Raw genomic sequence first — 23,453 nt, forward strand, 5'->3', positions numbered from 1 at the left:
AAAAACCAAACTTTAGATATTGACTTGAACCCCTCTAAAACCAGCGAATTCAGAGTATTGCCTGAACCTATAATTATAAACTACAATCCTTTTGTATAACCCGAAGTCATGCTATATTAACCGTGTACTATACATATACATGTGTGTGTGTGTGTGTATATATATATATATATATATATATATATATATATATATATATATATAAAAGTCTTAGATCTTTGAGTTCAGCTCATGAAAATGGGGGCAAAAACAAAAGTGTTGCGTTTATAATTTTGCCTATTGTGTATATATATATATATATATGCTTTCTAAATAAGCATGGTCTCATGCGAGAACCCACACTGAGCTGTGGTAACAGTGAACGCATTTTGACGATCCGTAATAATCAGAGAAAGATTTTGTAAGTGACCAGTCACAGGTGTAGATGAAAATAGTTTCATAACTTCCCTTGTTTGAGAAAATATTTTTAAAAAATCTGGTCTTTTAATTACTATTTCAATAAAACTCACGTAGTGACGTTTCAGTGATGACTCTCACCACAAAATATACTGTTTTCCTCTTAAGCAATCTTTGTAATGAAACTGCTTTGTGAAAGGGTTTCCTGTCTATTTGAAATGCTTACATGGGATTGTAGAGCTAAATTGTTGTCGCTGCACTGAACTTCTGGGTATGTAATTTTAAATCTCATTTTATCTCCGTTCTTTTTAGCTTTAGTGTGAAATGTAAATTACAGGTTTGGGTTCATCTCCTCCATCTGACTCCAAATGTTCTGAAATTAGCTATTTTCGTGCATGTGTGTGAACAGGAGAGGAAATGGCTTACATATATTACCAGCGTGTGATGTGTCCTGTTTTACCCACAACAGCTAACCTAGAACAGTTTTATACTTTGTATTAAGACAGCATTGTGATCTTAGATAAGGTATAACTAATTTAAAATATATATTTTTAACTTTCCTTCTTCTTTTCTTCTGATTTATTTCATGCATATCCAATATATGAAGTCAGCAAATTGACTTAATTACTTAATATTTGTAAAGTGTTTCTCAACCTATACCACTAAGGGATCTGTCCAGTAAATTACTATTATTTAGCTTTTCTTACAACATTTTTTTTTTATTCTTTATTTTTGTTGTGCATGACAAAAACAGCATATTGGCAGTAATGACATTGCTTATTAATATGAAAAAAGGATCAACATATGAGCATAAACATGACAGGTGATCTGCACATTTTTTGTAAGGTAGTAAAATCATGAGTAGAAGAACACTTATTTATCTCTAGAAATAGCTTAGAACTGTAGAGAAATGTAAGTTACGTATATAAGAGCCACTGGGTCTTGATATTCACAGGAGAACAATTAGGGGACTGTGATAGATTTAACAACTGCAGGAACATTGCAAAATAGCATCAGGATTAAACCGACCACACTGCAATCTAGGTGTGTATACTGATTAGCCGATGCCCAATAAAGGGGAGTTCCTTCCTCTGCTGCCATCATCTGCCTGGATGGGGTCCCTCCGGTCAGCCCATGCATGCATGGATTGTGGTAGCCACTGCCACCGGATGACACATTTCGTCGGAAGAGCTTGCATCCGCATTCTGCGGGTTTTGAGCTGCTGGCATTGCAGGTGAGAAGTCTCCGTGAGAAGAACGCTTTTATGTTTGGGTGCCTGGTATCGGGATGTGCAGCAGTAAGTGTGAGGCTTAATGTTGCGAGGTGTGGACCGCTGGTGCAGGCGCCGTTTGTGAGGTCTCTTCCATGGAACCCATCCAGGAACACGTGGGGGAGGCCCGCTCGTGCAGCGCTGGCTAGATTTGTCCCTCATGCATGGAGGTAAGTCCCCGTTCACCTAGTCTAGCCAAAAAGGTCGCACAGATGCGGTCAAAATTCAGGAGTAGTGAGTCCAGTAATAGTGAAGAACGCAGGAGAGTATCTCCGGCTGTATGTCCCATCAGGGTAGCCATCTTGTGAACCAGGCTGCAAGCCTGCAATTCAGCTGTGGGCTGTGTGTCGACTTTACACCGATAGTTCACCAGTGGGGTCCAGGATACCTCCACCAGTCCAAAGGAGACATCCGCCTCCTCCTCAAGTGTTACTGCATGCCGCAGGCGGTCTGAACACTGCTGTATTCGCCAGCTACCAGTAGCTTGGTTACCCAAAAGCAGCAGGGCACTCCCCAGTGGTGCATGCAAGATTATTGCCAAGAATGGAGCAATTTTACCCTGGAAAAGATAATGTCTTCGAGGAGCTCCAGCACCTTGCGACCGTCCTGGTTGGCTGTCAGTCCCCGTCCCCTTTCTTACAACATTTTAAAACAAATTATCAGAATTATTGACAGTCAGTTGCTGAAAAGTTCATACATTTAGATGATTCTGAACTGAATAAAATGGGTGAGGAATTAATATTAATAATCAAAAGGACATTTGACTCTTATCTCATATTCTTGCAACTCCTGAGCTGTTGGTTTGGTTTTACTGATAGTGTATACATACCCAAAAATGTACAACTGGTTAACAAAATATTTAAGGAATTGTGACTACACAAGTTTAATGTGAAAGACCAAAAAGTGAAAATCCCAAACGTAATGCTTGTAAGGACATGGGTAAAACTTCACAAAAGGTAAAATGTGCAATGTTTGCCAATAGTAGGCTACTTGATATTAAAAATGCTATATAACAATTCTGATATGTGGTAGCTGTATAGAATAAAGTAGAAATAGTTTGGGTGTTTTTCTATGGACTGGATACTACAGGGAAGTTTAATGGATCAAGAACAAATATAAATAGACGACAGGCAGTGCTAATTAGAGTTTAAAAAAAGAGAAACCCTACAATGTTAAATAAAAGTATTTTTAATGTTTGAAGTTTTTTGTTTGTTTGTTTTTTTTTTAGTAATTTTTAATTTAAAAAAAAATAGTAATCTGACATCTAATTCAGCACCAAGACTGTCTTCACATCACAGCTTCGGTTCATCTCCAGAAGATCGTTATTGTTGAGCTGTGCGTCAATCCAATTCTTGTCATAGATAAGTAGTCACTACAGCTTAAAATGCTCACTCAAAGCAAGTAAGGCAGGATACCTGGTTGGCTGTTTGACAGACAGTTGTGAGGGTGCAACTGAAAACGTAAAAAAAAATAAACTACAGATTTCTGTTATAAATATTATAAAATAGGACTGCTATTCTAAAAATAAAAAAACTTGATCTAGTGAACAAACTCAGCTGAATTTGGGGGCATTCCTCACTAACCAATATCCTGTTGTGAGGGAACACAGACTTGCAAAATTTAGGTTAATACAGTAGTAATAGGAAAAGAAACATACGACTCAGATTGCTTAGATTTTTTTTTCTGCTCAGTTGTTTTCGCTGGAATGATTACACAAGATAAAAAGTAGCTTTTAGATTCAATTGATAACTTTAGATAATTTGAACTGGCAATATTAGAATATCAGAATGTGAATGCGTAGCAATGTTAAGTTTAATCTTGAATGTTGCGGTTAAAACGTTATAGTGCACTACCTAAACTGAGATAGATGGAGTACCATTTCTGTTGCTACCTAAATGGATCATACTACTTAAAGAGCTTCTGTAGTGTTAGGAAAACAAATCTGTATTCCTAACACTATAGTGCACTTTGCCCCCAGTCCCACCTCATGCCCCCCTCCAACTTATAGTTACTCACTTGATTTGAGGTACTCCGGGGCGGAGGGGGCCTCTGAAATCATCTGACGGGGGAACCTAATGTGCATGCATTGCGATGCTGCAAGTGCATTAGGCCCTCCCCATAGGAAAGCATTAAATCAGTGCTTACCCATGGGAATTTTACTGACGCTGAATGACCTCATGCACAGCATGAGGATGTCCAGAGTTATTTAGGGAACCTAGAGTAGAAGTGCTTCCGGGTAAACTCCTGGAAGTACCTCTACTGCCTGTCTGGTAGATAGCCACTAGAGGTAGTCTTAGTACTGAAATGCAAACTTTGTAGTTTCTCTGGAACCGCAATGTTTTACACTGCAGGACTAAGGGGGACATAGACAGTGCACCCACACAACTCTAATGAGATGAAGTGGTTGTATTTGTAGTAAAATACTTAAGGGGACTCAGGATGCTTAAAAATTCCAGTTCACAATTGCACAGGGTTAAAAGCAGATAAACCACACTGCCTTACCAAAAATACAAAAATCTCCTATATAAAAGTTTCAGGTTAACAGAAACATTGTATTGCATCACCTAAAATATTACATCTATGGTTGTGGGGTCCGATGGGAAAAAATAATGGAAACTTACAAACCCCCTTACAATACCCTTAGTCTTAAAGATTAATGAAGTAAAAGAGTGGAGGGTCATACTTTGATTGTTTCTACTTTCACTTTCTTGCTTAATCCTGCTTCTAGTCTTCTGAACTCTCCCAATCTTTCTTACCTGATCTCTGGCCTGGTTAATCAGATATCTCAGCTGATTCCAATGATAGCAGACAAGCTGATTTTCTGTGGCTTCTATACTTAAAAACCAGAGGAACCTATTGATTTCAAATGTAGCAATGATGAAAAGAAGTAGTAAAAAGCTGTGATAAAATAGGGAGTAAAATGTAGCTGTTCTTGTCTCTTTAGGGCTGTTTTAATGATCTCTTTCTCTTTAATTTAATTTCTCTGTCTATATTTCTGTATAATTGAAGAATCTGAAGAGTCATCTAATGTATGGTTAGTTAGAAATAACTTTGTGCTCAATGTTGGATTTGTTGGGGGTTTACCCATTTTATAACCTACGAGACGAAAGACTTAAAGGGACACTATAGTCACCAGAACAACTACAGCTTATTGTGTTTGTTCTGGTGAGTTGAACAATTTCCTTCAGGCTTTTTGCAGTAAACACTGTCTTGTCAGAGAAAATGCAATGTTTACATTACAGCCTAGTGATAACTCCACTAGCCACTCCTTTGATGGCTACGAGTGGTGCTTCCCAGGACAGTACTGCACATTGTGCAGTACTGCCATTCAGTGTCTCCACCCTCTGCATGCCAACACTGAACTTTCCTCATAGAGATACATTAATTCAATTAATCTCTGTGAACAAATGCTGATTGGCCTGGACTGTGTTTGACTTGTGCTGGCTATGCCCTACTTGACAGTCTCAGCCAATCCTTTGGAAAGCATTGTGATTGGCTCACGGAATCACTTCTGATGATGTCAGCTGTAAACAGGCAGATAAGGAGCAGAGGCAGCAGCTGCATAATTGAAAACAAGTAAGATTTCACTATATTTATGGAGGAGAGGATGCCAGGGAGTGCTAGATGGTGATTTGTGTTCCTGACCCTATAGCGTTCCTTTAATTTAAACCAAGTCTTTGAAATCTAATTCTTTCTACTATACTTGCATTCGTTTTTCATCACTTCCTTGCATGTTTTGCTTACTCCTTCACTTTGATTTAAGAGTCATCAAATTGACATTAAAAGTGACATCCTGGCTAATTTGATTCAACATTTCTAACCTCTACACAAGACTTGTTAAACTAAGAGCATAAATTTAAAGGTTTGACATTTATACATGTAGTAGCTAGAGCATAACAAATGCAAGACAGCAATAGTGCAGAAATTGTTGGGACACTAGTTGGGGAGAAGATGCAGAGCCAGAGAAAGAAACACTGAAAGAGCGCTGGAAGAGGTAGGAGGAGGACCAGGAGAGAGCTATAAAAGGATATACAAAATGTTAAAAATATGATTAGCTTTTCATTTACTCATGTTTTGGGATGTATGCCATATTGGAAGGCATTTATTATACCATGCACAGTGGTCATGTTGAGAATAAAGCAGAAGGTCCAATATCAATTTCAGAAATAGAAAACTCTGTATGTAATAGATATATGCCTCAATATTTTGGTTGTTTTTATGATTACGAATGCAAAACCCCAAAATGTCAACAGAATATAAAACTTACAATGGTATACATGTATTCTAAATATAATGTTCTTGCAACTAATTACAAAGACAGAATATTTGTTTTTAATATTTTTATTGATGTCGCAGAAAAGCATGAGCAGACATAATACCTGGTGATAGATGTAGTATATGGTTGCCTGCACAGAGGCATATATGTCAGAATATACAAGCATTTAATGAACTACAATGCAGCGTGCGGCACGGTAATCGTACATGATAACAGTATATGAGACAGGCGTCACGGTGCAATGAGCATGGTTATTGCAATGTTTAGAGTGAATCGTATTGGTGTACGTCTGGTAATGCAATCGCCTGGTTATTGTAGTAAACAACCATGTATTGCATATGCATTCTGAAGCTGATGCGAAGGGCGAATATGTAACAAGTAAGCCGTGACTTAAAAGGCGCATTGACTAAGCAATTAACAGTAAACTTGGCCCCTGTAGGAGCATTTTTGCAGTTTTAAACAAAGCAAATTGTGCAATTGCCGCTGGCAACTAGGCAACTTAAACAATTTCTACAGGACAGAGTAAGGAAATTTTAGCAGCAATCAAGAATTTAAAAAATACGTAGAGACAGAACATCCTAGTTTGCATCAAGAAACTCTCCTTTGGCGAGCCGCCATTTTATGATCGCATAGTCCGTCATTTATCTGATTCAGGATCTGTTATGGGGCAGTATACATGCGCGTATGAGCCATCCAACAGATCCTGAATTCTTCAAAGACATACATGTTTGTGTTAACGGTCTAAATAGTAAATGCCCGGAGACCATGTAGGCAGTGTGTTATTGGTACTAGATTATATATACGAATATAATATATATCATGCTGTTTTCGGTACAGTGCAGTTAATGTAAAAATTTAGTATTAACAACTTTGACTCTCGTAGCCACAACAGAGCTGGACTGTTCTCAATGTCCATTCGCTGGGGGCTGTTCATTGCACAACTGCCCTGCAGTCCTTAGGCCGCTGGGCCTCCGTCTGTCCACCCTGCAACAACCGCAGTCCGTCTCCGGGGCCCTCCATAGCTTTGTGGGCACTCGGGAGCAGGGGCGGTCCATTCGACTCCCACACCTAGAGTCCACGGGCCCCTCTCTCCCTGCACCTCCCCATCGCCACCCAGTGCCCTAGACTCAGAGGCGTGTGCCGCCCTCAGTCTCACCCGGTGCCGGCCACTTGCTTGGAGCTGGCGCGCACCCCCCCCCGGCCACCGGTCCTTCGGGGGGGTCGCGCAGGCCCGCCCCACCGGGCTCACAGCGTCAGGGACATGGCCCAGGGCACCCACACCTTCAGCGGGCCAGCAGTCCCTGCAGGGGATCCATCAAGTGCTCAGCTGTGCCCAAGTCCATTTGGGCGGTCTCGAACGGTCTCCCATGTTTTGCGTTCTCCACCTTCCTTCCTCCGACCCAGCAGTACTGCCTTTGTGGAGTATTTGCCATTGTTGAGGTAATCGCTGTGTGCGCCCGAGTCTCTTTGTGCCTGATCGGGGTGCTTCTGATGTTTCAGCCCTCCGCGGCGACTTCTTATGTTGCTGGCTGGCTGATTTTCGTGCAGCCTGTGCCAGTGCAGGCGGTCGGTATCCGGGCCGTGCGGGGACTCCCGTTGCGGCCAGCACTTCCGCCTGGAGACAAATACAGAATATTTGAATAAATGTATAATTTTGTAGATTATGGTAATCAATAAAGATAATGAGAGTTTCAAAACACAATCAGTTTTGAGATTTTAGTCATCAGTGTTGTTGAGCTATCTCTCTACCTCTCTTCCATTCTTAGTAATACCTTTCAAGTATTAAATTAAACAAGTACAATATTACCCGAGAGGAAAAGCCTTAACCGTTATGTACAGGGTAGCCACAGGCTGCCAAACAAGGAAGGGTAAATTAGGCTCAGAGAGATCAGTGGTACCTAGGGAATATGTATGGTACTTGCTATATGAGGTATGTCTGCCAAAGGCTGAACTAAAGCCCAAGATTAAACTCTGTTAAACACTATAGTCACCAGATAGCTGGTAATGTGTGTTGGAGAAAAAAACAATAATATAAAAAAGCCCCAAACAGGGCTAAATGATCCTAATAGGGGGGGGGGCAGAGCTAAGCTACTGAAGAAGAAGGTTGCATGGCCGCGGGGCTCCCGACATTAACTGCCCTAAATGACTACTAACCGCGCTCACACACGAGCCAGACTCACCCCAGGGTAAGCACTACACACCCAAGGGCACGATGGGTCGAAAAATGAAAAAACAAAGAGCGGATCAACCCCGGCTGGGCATGAGCATAGGGGAGCTCTGGCGGCAGGCCCACGATGCAGCAGACGCCAAGATGGCGTCCCTACACGGAGGCTGCACGGATTTCTCAGACGAGAACTCCGACGACGTTGACGATGTCTTGATACCGGCCCCGGCGCTGCCACTGCCGATGCGGGCGCAGACCCAGCCGGTAGGAACAAAACCCACCCCGGTGACCATGGAAGCCTTGAGCACGCTCATGGCGGAACACCACGGTAAGATAGCCGCGGATGTGGCCCTGATCCGGGGAGACCTCAAAACTATAACAACGCGGCTGGGAGCAGTGGAGGAGACATCCACCAAACACAACCGCCAAATCACGGAGCTCCAGACGGCCGTGCATAACCTGCAACAACAAAACTTGCATCACGAACACCAACTTTCAATGCTGGAAGACAAACGTCGCCAAACTCACCTGAAAATCAGAGGTGTGGCAGACACAGTACCAGAAGCAGAGCTCCCACACCTCATCAGAAGATTGCTCACCGCACTGTTGAACCTGAAGACAGCCAAAACCATTCTGATAGATGGGATCTTTCGGGTACCGCGGCCAGTCAACGCACCGCCTAACACCACCAGAGATGTGGTCATCCGTTTTCAAACCCTCAAAGACAAAGCTGCAATGCTGGAAGCTACCAGGGGTCACACGCCTACTCTTTTGAGGACATGACCCTGTCCTTCTACGCGGATCTCTCTAGTGGGACACTAGCATGGAGAAGGTCCCTACGTCAATTTACCACTGTACTGCGGCAACACCAACTTAAATACCGGTGGGGACCAGGCCGCACTTTACAAGTCACTGCCGGGCAAACTTCACATGTCATTCGTGACTTGCACGAGGCCGCGGAGGCCCTAAACAAACTCAACCTCCCGGGGAACTCACTTACAGTACCGGGGACAACGTCCGGACAAGGGCACTCCTTTAGCAGAGATTCAGCCGGAGCCCCAGAGTTCGTACCACTTCGCCCACCAGCGGCACCCTACGCGACAATTACGACCTGAACTTAAACACAGGGACATTTCTATGCCCGCACATATCGCTACCCCTCGGTCCCCAGGAAACAACCCGAGAATGGTGACTTCATTCATTCAATATTGCCGACGGAACCCGATTATTAGCCGGACTCTCTTCACACATATTTTTTTCTATCCTGCTCCACACATAACGGGGCTGCTGACAAACTGGGGGGGGGGGGGGGGGTGCCCCGGAGTCCAACGAATCTACGTATGATGCTCTGAATTAACAATCTATTGCATGAACCGCTCATGTTACCCTTGCATGCTAATTACATAGCCAAAACAGAGTGCAAAAGATAGAATTGTTTTTGTGGTGTCCTTATATTTGGATTGTCCTGCCTAACCTGACTTCTCTTATTTTAAAAAATTTGCTGAATATGATCGTCATATTACTGATAATACTGTTTCTAGCCTTATATCGTTGTTACTGTTGTGTATATTACTAAAGCAATGAAAGCATTTGTCTAGGGAGACCGCTAAGTGCAAGACAAGAATGCTGGCTCCACCTCTCTTTTTTGTAAATTTTGGTATACGGTGCCCACAACACAACCAGAATCTATAAGCGACCTCCAGCTGTACCATATGGCATGCTTGCTGTAACAGACATAATAATGTTATGCCACTTCTCAAACACTAAACTGCCCCTAGTCAGCTTGTCTATATATGTGTAAAAACTAGACACACAAAGACAGCCTACTTGTTATCCTTATCGCAAGGTATATTCTATGGAAGCAAGGAAAATCTTGGCTAACGAGGCCCGCTCAACATAAGACGCCGGGCTCCAGTTACCTTAATTTTAGTATCTCACACCTAAACATCACACAGTATGTATGATCTTTGACCTTCAGATGTACCATATTTCATTTCTCCTATTGTTAACGTAATTCTGTTAAGCCTTTACTCACAAAATGTAAAATGCGCAATTGTCTCTTCCACAGTTTCACCTGTTTTATTCACACATGTACGCTGTTGTGGCGTTTTATCGATATATTTGTACCCACCTGCGCAAAAAAATTAAGAATTTAAAAAAAAATAAAAAATGATCCTAATAGCAGCTAAGGTTCCTGGTGCTTGACAGAAAGAAAAGAGTAGTAGGAAAGAGATGAAGTAAGAAAGGTGTCCCCCTCCCCCCCTTTGCTTTAGCTGTCCAATAACAAAATACCTTGATCCTATAAGCTATGTGACTCTCGAGTGTTTAACAGAGTTTAATCTTGGGCTTTAGTTCAGCCTTTGGCAGACATACCTCATATAGCAATCACCATACATATTCTCCAGGTACCACTGTTCTCTCTGAGCCTAATTTATCCTTCCTTGTTTGGCAGCCAGTGGCTACCCTGTACATGATGGTTAAGGCTTTCCCCCCTTGGGTATTATTGTACTTGTTTAAATTTTGTGGTTTAGGCTATCTGTAACTCATCTTTTACCATAAAGGTTGCTTTTATATTCACTGCCTTCCCCTCTTAAAGTGTCTTAGTACACTTCAAGTGTTTTCTGTTTTGGTTCTATAAGTGGTTATTGTAACTGCACTTCCCCTTTATTCAGGCAAGTGCAGTTAAATGCACCCCTCAGTGCTGTTGCTCCGCTGCCCCTTGTGGATTTTTACTCTGGGCAGTGCACCAACAAATCTTTTTTTTTTTTTACTAATTACTACTTTAGCCTGAAGTTGTCTATTCCTTTCTCAATGTTCCACAATTACTAGTTTAGTGTATGAACCTCACTCACTGCATATTCATGCCAAACAACCTAAACCTACTATTTGTTAAAACCCTCTGGAGCAGGGGTTCTCAGCCCAGTCCTCAAGGACTCCCTAACAGTCCAGGATTTAGGGATTACCTGGGTGTGTCTAAGGTGTTTAGAAAAAGAAAAAAAAAAACACCTTAGACACATCCAGGTAATTCCTAAATCCTGGGCTGGTAGTGAGTCCTTGAGGACTGGGTTGAGAACCCCTGCTCTGGAGAGATGTGATGTCATGAATTTTCCATGTGTTTTGGAGGAACTTAAACCGTTTCAGATTTCTTTACCCAGGCCAGAACACTGAGTTATAATCTTTAAGCCAGGCATATATTATTTTTCTTTTGCACTTCTAATGATGCTTTATTGCCAGTTATTATTCTAAGGCAAAATGTATGCAATCTCCACTGACCACTGCTAAAGCGGTTTTCTCACAGCTCAGAGCATTTAGCTTAGTATGAATTTCATTGATTGTGAGTCATATTAACTTCTCATATTCTGAGGTGCAATTGCTTAATACATGAGGGTCTTGACCACATCAATTGCTGACAACTGTATAAACAAAAAAAAAAAAAGTTGTTACTGGCTCCCTCCTTGTAATTAGATTATTTAAAAATAGAAGCATTTTTCTGTGAGTCAGTGAAATTGGGGGTGTTATTTTAAATCTGAATTGACTAAAAATTTAAGGGGCAATCCCCAAATACAAAATAAAGAACAACTGTTTAGTAGATATAACCCAAATGAAAACGTGCAAGCACTTAATTATGCATTTTCCACTGGGGGCATATCTGAAAACAGCTTGCAAAATCTGTAATTCTCTTGTCTGTTGCCTTTGCAAGCCCTCCCTATCTAACCCCACCCTGACTTTCTGTGGCAATTCAATCACAGACAATGCAGCTCAATGACAAGTCTTTACAAGACAGGTGCGTTGAGCAAATGCTGTCTCTTGAGTTAAGCACCCCTCAGCTAACCTTGAAAGCCAGGGGTGTAACCAGGTTAATTTATAAAAGTATCAATTTCTATTGACATCTCCAATAAAATCTTTTTTTTTTTTTAAATGTCTTGTCTGCTGCCTTTGCAACTCCTCTCCTTCTAACCCTGCCCAGACTTTCTGTGAATGTCCAATCAGAGACTTTCCAATGCAGCTCAATGAGATGAAATCTCCACTTTTTTGCAAATGAAAAAAGTAGGACACACTCTATACATATAACACTTTTCAGCAAATTGAAATGATTTGGGGGTCTGGAGTGTCCCTTTTAATCCATGTTTATCCCCTTGAAATGATTTAGGGGTCTGGAGTGTCCCTTTTATTCCATGTTTATCAAGTGAAAGCTCTGTGCAGACTGAGCTTGCATGTTACGAACAACCTTTATAGGACAATCTCAGTCAGAGTTTTTTTGATTGGTGGGTTTGTAACAACCAATCACTGTATATGTTGTATTTTTTATTATTAGCCTTGACCTTCTGCCAATAGATGGGGGCTAGGTGGAACACCCCCCGGATGAATGATATTTTTTACAGCCCCCACCAGTCACCAAGGGCCCATTTGATTATTTTATTAATTGCTCCACTATGCAGTCATGGTCGCAAGTATGACTACTTGCTCTTAAGTATACATACCCATACCCATACAGCAGGTGGGGCATGAGGGAGGTCTTAAACCTACCTTATACCAGTACGAGGTAATGTTGATCTTTTATTTGGCTTTTGGCTTTTATTTGTCGCTTAGTTCCGTAGATATCTCTTGAACTAAGCATGCAGAATTTATGTAATCCATTATCCACAGCATTGGGTGAGGTGTCAGAACCCAGGGGGATTGGGGTAAGGAAGTGGGGGGATGATGTTTATCATAGTACACTAAAAACCTATGAGTGCAGACTTGACTGTTGTATGATTGTGTTTAGTTAGCAAAACTATCATGGAGAATACCTGAAAGAGGGAGCCCTAACTGAATATCTCCAAATGCCGGACAGGAGGGAGAGTATGGCCAAGTGTGTGTACTTCAATCGTTGCAGTGAATAAATAAACTAAAAACAATAAGCTAAAATCAACAAGCAACTAAAACATGTACAAATTGCTACATAAACCACCTCCTGGCAAGAGTGTCTGGAGGAGACTCACCCAGTCGTCTTGGGCTAAGCGATCAAGCCTCAAGGGGTCTCCTACACACAGCAGGAAGGCAAACACTTGTCTGGGAATACATCAGGGTTGGAACACCCGCCTTCCTGTTCCTGCCTTCAGATGAGCCGCTTGCGGCTCGTGCAGCAGCAGGACCGTGCGCAGACCCCGGCCGGCCCCTGGAAAGGGTCCTCTGTTCGAGCCGCGCGCGGTCCTGCTGCTGCACGAGCCGCGCGCGGCTCATCCGAAGGCAGGAACAGGAAGGCGGGCAGTGACAGCGAGAAGCGGTCACGTGTCTCGCCTGACTCTAAGAGCGCGCCGCGGGTCTCGGGCGCGCTCTTAAAGGGACAGTGGGAGCCTAAATTACACTTACACTTACCATACACTTACCTTTGGGGGCGTGGAGATGACAGGGACCAATCAAAATAGATATTTCGTTATTTATACTCACCTTTTTCCCTTAGTTCCTTGCCCTATCGTGGTTTCTGTTTCAGTTCCCTTTAGCGCTTGTTGTGTTCAGTTGTGTTCCTTCGTACTTGACCTTGGCTTTGTTTTCTGACTGTTATCTCTTTATCCTTATCTGTTCTGTTTGCCGGCTTGCTGTTTACTGTGTACCAGACCCCGGCTAGTCCTAGTTTTCGCTGTCTCTTTGTGCCCTTGACCTCGGATCGTTCCTGACTCTGTACTTCTCCTATATACGTCGAGTCCGGCCACTCTAAGGTCCGGTAGACGTATCTCCCCTCTGTGTTGTCTTCTGTTTAGCTGAATCCTGCGTGTTGGGGTATATTCTCGTTACATTATGATAGGGTCTATGGCCATACTGTCAGGGTGGCGGTCCGATGTCCGGAACCCAGACACAGTGTCCAGGCGGCGAAGCAGGACCGGGACCCAGTATGCCTGATGTTCAAAGTAGGAGTCACAGCGTGGAGGTGGATTAGCAGGGTCTGGTGCAGGGTAACTGCACGCCCCCTGGTGTTGAGCACCAGCGTTTGTGCAGCCACATACCAAGATCCTGAATCAGCTTCAGTGGATACTAGGAACTAGGAGCATGGAAATTAGCAGACCTCCCAGGAGCTGAATATGGAGGCTCTGCAGCAAGATTGTATCCAGTACTAGAAACAAGGCAAGACTAGAGATAGGCACCAAACATGAAAACAAGACAGAACTAATAGAACCCAGAACCAGAGAAGGATAGTAAGCTAAACCCAGAACATATACACAAGACATGAACATAACTTGGGCATGACTGAACAGGACTGTACATGGACTGGGTATACAAACTAAAACAAGACAAGATAACATAGGCAAAACAAGAGGAGAAATAACTAAGTACTACATATGGAAATCATGGGGATTTAGTCACACTATATGATCATACATTGCATAAGCCTGCCAACAACGCCAATGTACCCCATATCTGGCAGGTCCTGCACTGCCTAATGTATGCTAAAACAACCAAAAGACATATATAGCACTTATCTGCAAGAAAGGGCAGAAGCCTTGAGGAGCTGCCTGCAGGAACACTGAAACAGAGTGAATGAAGGAAAACAAGCGGGTGTGGCAACATAAAACAAACATTTAAATAAAACCTGGAGACTGGGAATCCCAGGGATAGATTAAAGGAATGAACCCAGAAATCCCAGCATAAAGAAAACCAGACATAGAATAGAAAACCAAAAACCAAGAAAAACTAAACAAGAATTGTAACAAGAGCACTGGATACTAGAAGCCAAGGCCAGACATCTCCACAGAACAGAGCAGGACGTGACAGCATCAAACAGTTGCTATCCTTGCTCAAAATAGGCAGGGTCACAAAATAAGAGTGAGGAAGAGCCACTTAAAGCCCAATCAATAGGAAGTAAAACCTAAGAGATAACAGTGTGTGTTTTCCTCATTTCTGCGAGTTAGTTTAGCAGATTTCAGTTGGTGCCACTTCTGTCTGTGCAGATGTGCCAATCAGCAGCCTCAGTTGGAGCCTGGTGATATAAATCCAGAGGATCAGGCTAATGCATGTTTATTGGTGGTAGCTGGAGCAGGTCACCAATAGCAACAAAGTCTTTGTGGGTTTGTGGAGGACTGGACATTTGGGTGTGAAGACCAATAGACTGGTTGGGACTATCCATCTATAGTGAATTTGCTGAGCAGCAAGAGTATAGGTGAGTGCATTAGATGCCCTTCTTTATTTAGGCACAAAATCAACAGGCTTGATCACTTTGAAATAAACAAATGAAGATCACTGTGAGAATGCCAAAAAGAAGCCACTCCCTTGATTCTTCCTGTTCAGACAGGCCACAAGGCCTTGGTTATCCAAACATCACTCTGTTGACAAGGTTTTTTATGTGTTTATGGCTTTCACATACCAATGGAACTTGGCGTCCATAAACTTTGCCTACATCCATGGACCCTGTTATTTGTAAATACATCTGCCTTGACGTTGGCAGGTGGGCTTATCCTCTCATGGCCATTGGAGGTCATTAAAAAACCTCCATTTGTTTAAAAATACATAGGGATTAAGGAGAGAGCGCAGGTAACTTGTTTTTCTTTTATTTGTAAATACATACCTACAGCATACATACCAGTTTCCAAGATTGATTAATGTCCTCTATATATGAATACCAACAGTGATGGTACCACTACTCTTAATATCATTGTTTGCTTACTCCTAGCAATCCCCTCTCAATAGAATATGTAACCAGATTGTCTCCCTCTTATCTATTGCTTATTTGATGAAAAGATAACAAGATTTTAATTTTTCACCTTCCCAGGTTAGAGGTTATGCAACACTACCATTATTTGATGCATGATGGCAACATAGACACATGTACGACTTTAAAGTGTTTCTTCAACCATTTTTGGTTATCTGAGAATAATGCCCTAACTGCATTTTTTAACACCCCCCCCCCCCCCCCCCAAAGAAATGCTCAAATTGATTAAGTGGAGGATTTAATGGGTTTCGAGTGCATGGAGGGAGAAAAAAGAGGAGCAGCGAGGGCAAGATTAAAAAATATATATGATATGAGGAGATAGGCTACAATTAGGGCTGGATTGACCCTACTTGCTGACCAAGGCCATTTTCTTCGATATGTTCCCCGCGATCCCTTAAATTATACATGTATGCATTCATACACTACATATAAAATATTAATATAATACACATATACTTATATACATGACTACATACTGTATATACACATGCATTATACTCTAGCGCACTTTAAAAATATTGTTTTTAAATGAAAACTTTTGCTTTTGAGAAGACTCATAAACACTCACTGACCCATGCAGACAGGCACATACTGATCCATGCAGATACACACACACTAACACTGACCCATAAAGACACACACTGATCCATGCAGACAGGCACACACTGATCCATGCAGACAGGCACACACTGATCCATGCAGACACACACACACTGATCCATGCAGACACACACACACTGATCCATGCAGACACGCACACACTGATCAATGCAGGCATGTGCAAGTGTGGGTGCCTTGTAATATATTCTCCTCAGGTTTCTGAGATGTACCAAAGATTTTTGATACTTCTCTTTCATATTTATCACATTTTACAGCAGCCAGACAATAAAGATTAAAATTACACTCATTCACATTTTAGCTGCACTTTTCTCGTACATAATATAATCTTCAACTTTGTGACATTTCCACAAACAGCAGGGATGCCTTCAAGAAGAGCACTTGCGGTTTTCATGAATTCTGCTGGAAGTTACAGAATGTTTTATAATGTTGTAATTTGAAAGTGCAAGGGTCAGTTTTTTTATGTCTTAGTACAACATCAGTTTCTAGGCAACAAATCAAAATAAAACCTTTTACAGGCTTGCATGAAATTCTGAAAATCTTGACAGTATGTAATGGTACACAACACAACAGTATGGTAAGTGTTATAATATAGCACATTTGAATACAGACACACATAACATATGGTAAAGAGAGAGAGAAGTATCAAAATAGTTTCATTTGCAGTAACTAAAAAAGAACAAGCATAGCAAATTGCACAATATGCAAATCAACGAATACAGGGTTATTCACTAAACATCAGATTTTGTCTGGACAACTATAACAATTTAAGAATGACAAAATACCCAAATTAACAACACATACAGGGTTATTTACTTAACACCAAATTTTGTCCGAATGGGAGCTGCTCCTCTGTTACCATTTTGGTAAAAGTTGTTCCCCAAAGGGTTTAAGATATATCAGAGGCAAGCCTTCTGGGCCAGGTGCTCTGTTTGTTTTAGAAAGCTTCATGACTTCTTATAATTGAGGTAGCGTTAGCGGGATGTCTAACTCTTCAAAGATCTCGGGAGTGATGGTTTTAGTGACATATTTGTATAGGTAGTTAGAGATTCTGTCATTTCACAGCAGGCCTTCCACTGATGCATGCAGGGTCTTCAAATAAAAAAGGTTCAAGTAGTGTGAGTGGAACTCTCGCAAAATGGTGTCCATTAACCTGGTTTCACTATCATTGGCTGTTTTGATTTTATGAACATGGCAATACTGGCTCTTACTTATGATGCATTTATGGGCCTCCCATGTTATCAAAGATGGGACCTCGGTAGAGATATTATTTGCTAAACACCTCCCATGCTTGTGCAACGTCTGCTAGGTCAATCAGTACATTTATGTTTAGCTTCCATTGTCATGTGGTTTATGTGCGGGAGAACTTATCTGTACTGAGACCGGAGAGTGGTCGGACAAGCCTGCTGTTTGGATCACCAAGGTGATCAAAAGTGGCAAATACTCTTGTAACATATGTAATCTACTCTTGTATATATGTTATGTACAGTGGAAATATATGAGTAATCTCTTATAAACCTTAAAACCAAAGAGAATATATGGTATAGAATATATAACAATTAGTGGAGCGCTATACAAATAAAACCTGTGCCGGGGTTAGCTTGACTTACCCTATCAATTTAGTGTAACAACAAACTTGAAGGTATATAAAAAAGAAGAAATAGAAAAAAATATGGCAGATAAAAAAACCTTATTGTAAGTATTACTCTTCTATTCCTTCTATTCCTTCTATTCCTCTCTCTAAGGGTAATTAGCAGTGTGCCACTTTTCTGGGGATAGCACTTCCCCAGGGCCGGATTAATATAGGGGCTGATGGAGCTGCAGCTCCAGGCTCAGGCCCAGGCCCATGGAATAGGCCCATTTTTTTTTACACACTACTCTTAGGTTTGCCACCTGACTGGTATTTTACTGGCACAGCTGGTATTTGAGGCTGCCTGGCCGTGCTGGTATTGCAGTAATAACGGAAATACAAATGCAGGTATTTTTCTCAGTATAAACGGAGATTACTCTGCAATACCAGCAGGGAGACATGGGGACACAGGGAGAAATGAGGACACTGGGAGACATGGGGACTGGGCGACATGGGGACACTGACACTGTGATACATGGGGACACTGGGAGAAATTGGGAGACTTGAGAGACTGAGACACTGGGAGCAATTCATCTATACAGCAGAATCAAACTGTGAGTAGTTTGTTGGTGATTTTACAGAATTTTCTCTTATGTCACTCCTTGTGATTTACATCATGTGAAGTCACTCATAACTAATTAATTATACAAAGGCTGGTATTTTTTTTCAAAGAAAGTTGACAACCTTAACTACTCTTCACATACTCTTGCTTAAAGGAACACTATAGGGTCAGGAACACAATCATGTATTTCTGACCCTGTTATGTAAAAAACACCTTCTAGCCCCCCTGGCCCTCTCTTGCCTCCCTAAATATTTATGTAATTTACCTTAAATAATTGTATCTCAATCTATAAATTGAACTTTAATCACATACAGGAGGCTCTTGCAGGGTCTAGCAATCTATTGACATGGCAGGGGATAAGAAAAATCTTAATTAAACAGAACTTGCAGTAAAGAAAGCCTAAATAGGGCTCTCTTTACAGGAAGTGTTTATGGAAGGCTGTGCAAGTCACATGCAGGGAGGTGTGACTAGTGTTCATAAACAAAGGGATTTAACTCCTAAATGGCAGAGGATTGAACAGTGAGGCTGCAGGGGCATGTTCTATACACCAAAACTGTTTCATTAAGCTAAAGTTGTTCAGGTGACTATAGTGTCCCTTTAATTATGTGGCAACTGGCCTGTGCTTGCTAGCCAGTTAACACTTTAAAAACAAAGTTAAAATAAATAAATAAATAAATGTTTTTAATGTGGCAGGTGGGGGCATTTATACTAACATGTTAAAACTAGTGACTGGGCCACATTCCATAGTGATGGGGCCTGTGAAATAACAGGCATGGGGAAATAGTCTCTCCCTAACCCTGCACATACCCCAGTATCCTCACCTGCCTAGTTGCTAATTTAGCATTCTAGTAGCCAGGCAGAGAATTGAGCTGTGAGACTGCAGGGGCATGATCTATACACAAAAACTGCTTTATTAGGCTAAAGTTGTTTTGGTGACTATACGGTAGCATTATTTAATATCTCTCCATCTAGAGTTTTTTTTTATTATTATTTGTTTGTAAAACTTTCATTACTGACATGTTACTGCTACACACAACATTCTAAATCTAGAATTTCACTCAATATTCATTGGATACCCAGATTGTCTAGCACAGAAACATCAGATAGCCACAGCAACTAGATTGCTTACAATAACAGACTAGTACAAAGATAACTGAATGATTTGTAAATAACCATGTGAGCATCAGTGAATTTAAATTTAAGATCAAAATAGTTTAACTGGCAATATTCTCTAAATCCATTCTATTTTAATTTGGTTAGTCTGGCCTTAGATTTGAAAATCTCTTTGAATTCTCCTTTTACTAAATAAATGTGTCAAACTTAACAGTTTGGCATGCCATACCCAGATATTACACGAAACATGGACCCAAATTCTCCTATCAAAAAACTGGGTCACTTGATGCCTTTAGAATCAGACTTTTCACATTCACAACCTACTTGTGTTTTTCTTTTTCCACATTTTTTTTTAAAGGGTGGAGGGTAGAAACCATTCTAACGTTGTTTGTTTTTGTTTTACTTGAGATTTTTTTTTCAAAAAAAAAATTCTTTATTTTATGTCGGCACATATTAACAAATTAGCGTGCAGAGCCACGACAGCAACTGCAAGTAATTCATAGCATTCCAAAGTGTGGCAGTTAAAACAGCACATTTTTTATAGTAACATGAGAATAACAAGGTTATGATTCTTCCATCGTTAGTAATGAAGAGGTTAAGCTATACATGAGTATGACAAAATGTAGTTATACTAAGGATCAGAGGTATTTGGCAGTGCATTCTTCAGAAGGATAAACAGTTATGTGTCATTTAGTAGGTTAGGACTTGCATTAGTATGCTATGTATGTGTTGTAGTTGTGTTGTCCTAACTATGTAAGTTGCTTGTACCCTTATGCTTTGAGGTGGCAAAAACTGTAACATGATAGTACATTCGATAGAACAAATAGCTCAACATAGTCCCCTGGGGTCCCCCAGGTGTTAGTCCCTTGCTGTGTGTGCCGTATCTGGTCTCCCCATCCTGGGATCTGCCTGCCAAAGCATCTTTAGTGGTTCACCCGATGCCGCGCTGGGGCTTAGCAGAACCCTGCTGTGGGTGCCTGTGGAGCTTCGTTGTGGTGCGGTGAATGAGCGGGCGTTATTGGGGTCGGCTGGACATGCCCCTTGGTCTGGGTAGGGTCTCCCATGATGAGGTGGGTGCTTGGTTGAGGCCGAGGCTTGTATTCCGCGGTTTCTTCCCACTCGCCGCCTTGCGTGAGCGAGGTGCATGCTTACTTCGCCGTCTCGTGGTTTTAGGCCCCATCGGGGCTGCAGGCAGATGCTGAGGGTGGGCGGCGTACGGTGTAGTAGTCGCGGAGCACCTTGTTGCAGCCTGATCTTGAGCTGGAGCCAGAAGTTTTGGAAAATCCTGTCTATGCTGGACAGGGGGTTTTGTGGTGTGGCTTAATTGTCTGCATGCCGTGCGCTCTCCGCCATTTTGGGCAGGCCTCTCAGTTCTCCGGCCATCTTCACGATTGTTTCAGTTGTGTTGGAGGGGACCACCATGGGTGGACTGGGATTACCCCCACCGGTCCAAAGGGGGGGTTGCGGGGTGTCCGCTTGTGGCAGTTGGTCTCCGGGTGGTTCCAGGATGGGAGATCGGCCGCCTTGCCCGCCCGCTGCTCGCAAGGCCACATGCCCTCGCAGGTATATTCTGCCTTCTGCCGTCCACTCACAGGCTGCATCACCGGTTCACCGTGAAGGTAGAGGGTTAGTAAGTCGCTTGGGGTCCTGTGGTATGGTTTATAGTGGTCTAGGGGTGCCTTTTTAGCCATTATTTCAAGTTTAGTGTTGAGCTCCAGCTAGGCACGTCTTCCCTCCATGACAGTCAGGCCCGCCCCCTCCATCTAGAGTTTTAAATAAACTTTTCTCTTTTACTATAGCCACAATGTCAGTATATACAATAAACACCTTTAACTTGGCATAGAGAACATATAGGGTATTTGTAAATTGTACTAAAGTGTGCAAGCTATTTGACTTATTTTGTTTATTATGTATAAAATCATATCATAGATTGTAAACTTATTTGAGCATAGACTTCTTCACCTCTCGTATCTGCTAATTATCTGTATGTCAGTTACTTGTAGTCAAATATCCCTTTTTCATAATTATAAAATGCTGCAGAATATGTTAATCCTGACCTAAAGAAAAGAATGGAGTCTTATCACAAAGATTCGAGATTAAACAGCTTTGGAGACAAGGAGGCAGTGATGCAGAAATTAAAGAGCAAATATCGGGTCAACATGAAATTTTTGGAAAACTAGGGCAATAAGCTGCTGGATAGAATTATAATATACAGTGTGTGAGATGATTATAGTGTATTCAGAGAAATGTTTTAAATTGGAAGGAGACTGTGTAAATGGCAAAGTATCATAGATTTAAACCTTTTTCTATTTATAATATTGTTGTCTGTTCTTTACTGCTATTATCTTGTATCTCTTTTTATATCCATAACTGAGTATTAATATATTATTTTTGTTGATAAGAATCATGCTATCAATACATACTGATATACAAGATTATATAAACATTACTTTTCAGACTACAGAAAAGGGAAATCATTATTTTTCAAGTCACCTCATAATGAAAGGTTTAACCTATTAAATACCCAAATAAAGTATACATGTTTTTATTTTCATGTATTTTGCAGTATGAAACCTAGTCCATAAAGCCTTTTTGATGGTATGGACATGTATCACCGTCTTGTATACCCTTTTCCCATAAAATAATATGCCAATAATGCACAGGTTCCAGTATCGCTGATGTCGCATAACAACCCACACATGAGCCAAAGCTTAATGCTGGGACAAGACTGGTTTAATGAGAACACAGGCATTCAATTTATACAGCACATAACTCCTCCTCTGAGCCAGCGAGATAATTGAGTTTAGAGAACATACTAAACTCAATTATCTTCTGGTCAGAAAAAGTAACATTTTTCACAATTTTCATAATTTCTTGAAATACCCCCAAATCACATAAGAACCCCATAAAAACATCCCTGGGTAGCTTGTCTCTGTGGGAGCAAAATATATCTGTTCGTGAGTTTTTTCCCGAAAACCGCAATAGGTAAAATATATCTGGTTCATGAAGAATGCTCCTTGTGTTCGGTAGTTTGAAACTCCCGAATGCTGTTCGTCTAAGTTGCTGGGAAAGAGAACGTAGCAGAGTTCCATAGAGACCAGGGTTCGTGCGAGTGCGTTGCTGAAAACAGTTCCAGGCACTCGACGACCAAGTCCCGCAGGCAGCGTTCGGGAGACAAGATGGCCGCAAACCATTGTTCTCACCATGTGTATTCGTATGCAAGAAATGGCAGCCACCTAGGAGCATTCAATTAGTCTGCGGTTTTCGTATAGATACATATAGATGGTGTTCTTAGTTCTAATTAGTCTCTGGGGTGGTCTCAGTTCGGGAACCGAACAAATTAATGAATGGAACAACAAAAGGAACGAATGACTTGGGAAGGCTGATAGAAGGGAGTGCAATTAGCTGAATGGTGATCCATTCACAGCCTCACTCACCCTAATGTATACTCTAGTTATAATTACCTTCTTGTAAAGGATTAAATTTTATTGCCAGAAGCCACCAGTTACTGATATAATGCATGTAAATCTGTTAAAAATGTAACCTCACCCCTTGCTTTCAAACAGTACAGGAAGTTTAAATGGTTCATATTAATCCTATAGTCAGAGAGAAGTGAATGGACGTCACCGTCAGAATTACATTAGCAGTCCAGAGACTGATCCAGATGTCTGCATGGGTCAATGTGCATGTCTATTGATGCATTTTTATTTGTGTTTTTAGCAAAACATTTGAAATATCAA

The 23,453-nt window shown here is 41.5% G+C and overlaps 1 protein-coding gene across 4 annotated transcripts in view; it reads left to right on the forward strand.

The window, feature by feature from the left end:
• IPCEF1 (interaction protein for cytohesin exchange factors 1) overlaps positions 1-23,453 on the forward strand; it is a 143,233-nt gene that overhangs the window by 41,478 nt on the left and 78,302 nt on the right. Inside the window, exon 1 of one of the 4 annotated variants that reach the window (XM_063443431.1) lies at positions 604-667. The exons of 2 other annotated variants lie outside the window; for them this stretch is intronic. The gene's annotated coding sequence lies outside the window, so the exon portion shown is untranslated. Of the gene's footprint in view, positions 1-603; positions 668-23,453 lie in introns of those variants that run through there. One more of the 4 variants, XM_063443432.1, reaches the window with a different exon arrangement.

This window comes from Pelobates fuscus, chromosome 2 (genome assembly GCF_036172605.1).
Source record: "Pelobates fuscus isolate aPelFus1 chromosome 2, aPelFus1.pri, whole genome shotgun sequence".
Taxonomy (NCBI): Eukaryota; Metazoa; Chordata; class Amphibia; order Anura; family Pelobatidae; genus Pelobates; species Pelobates fuscus.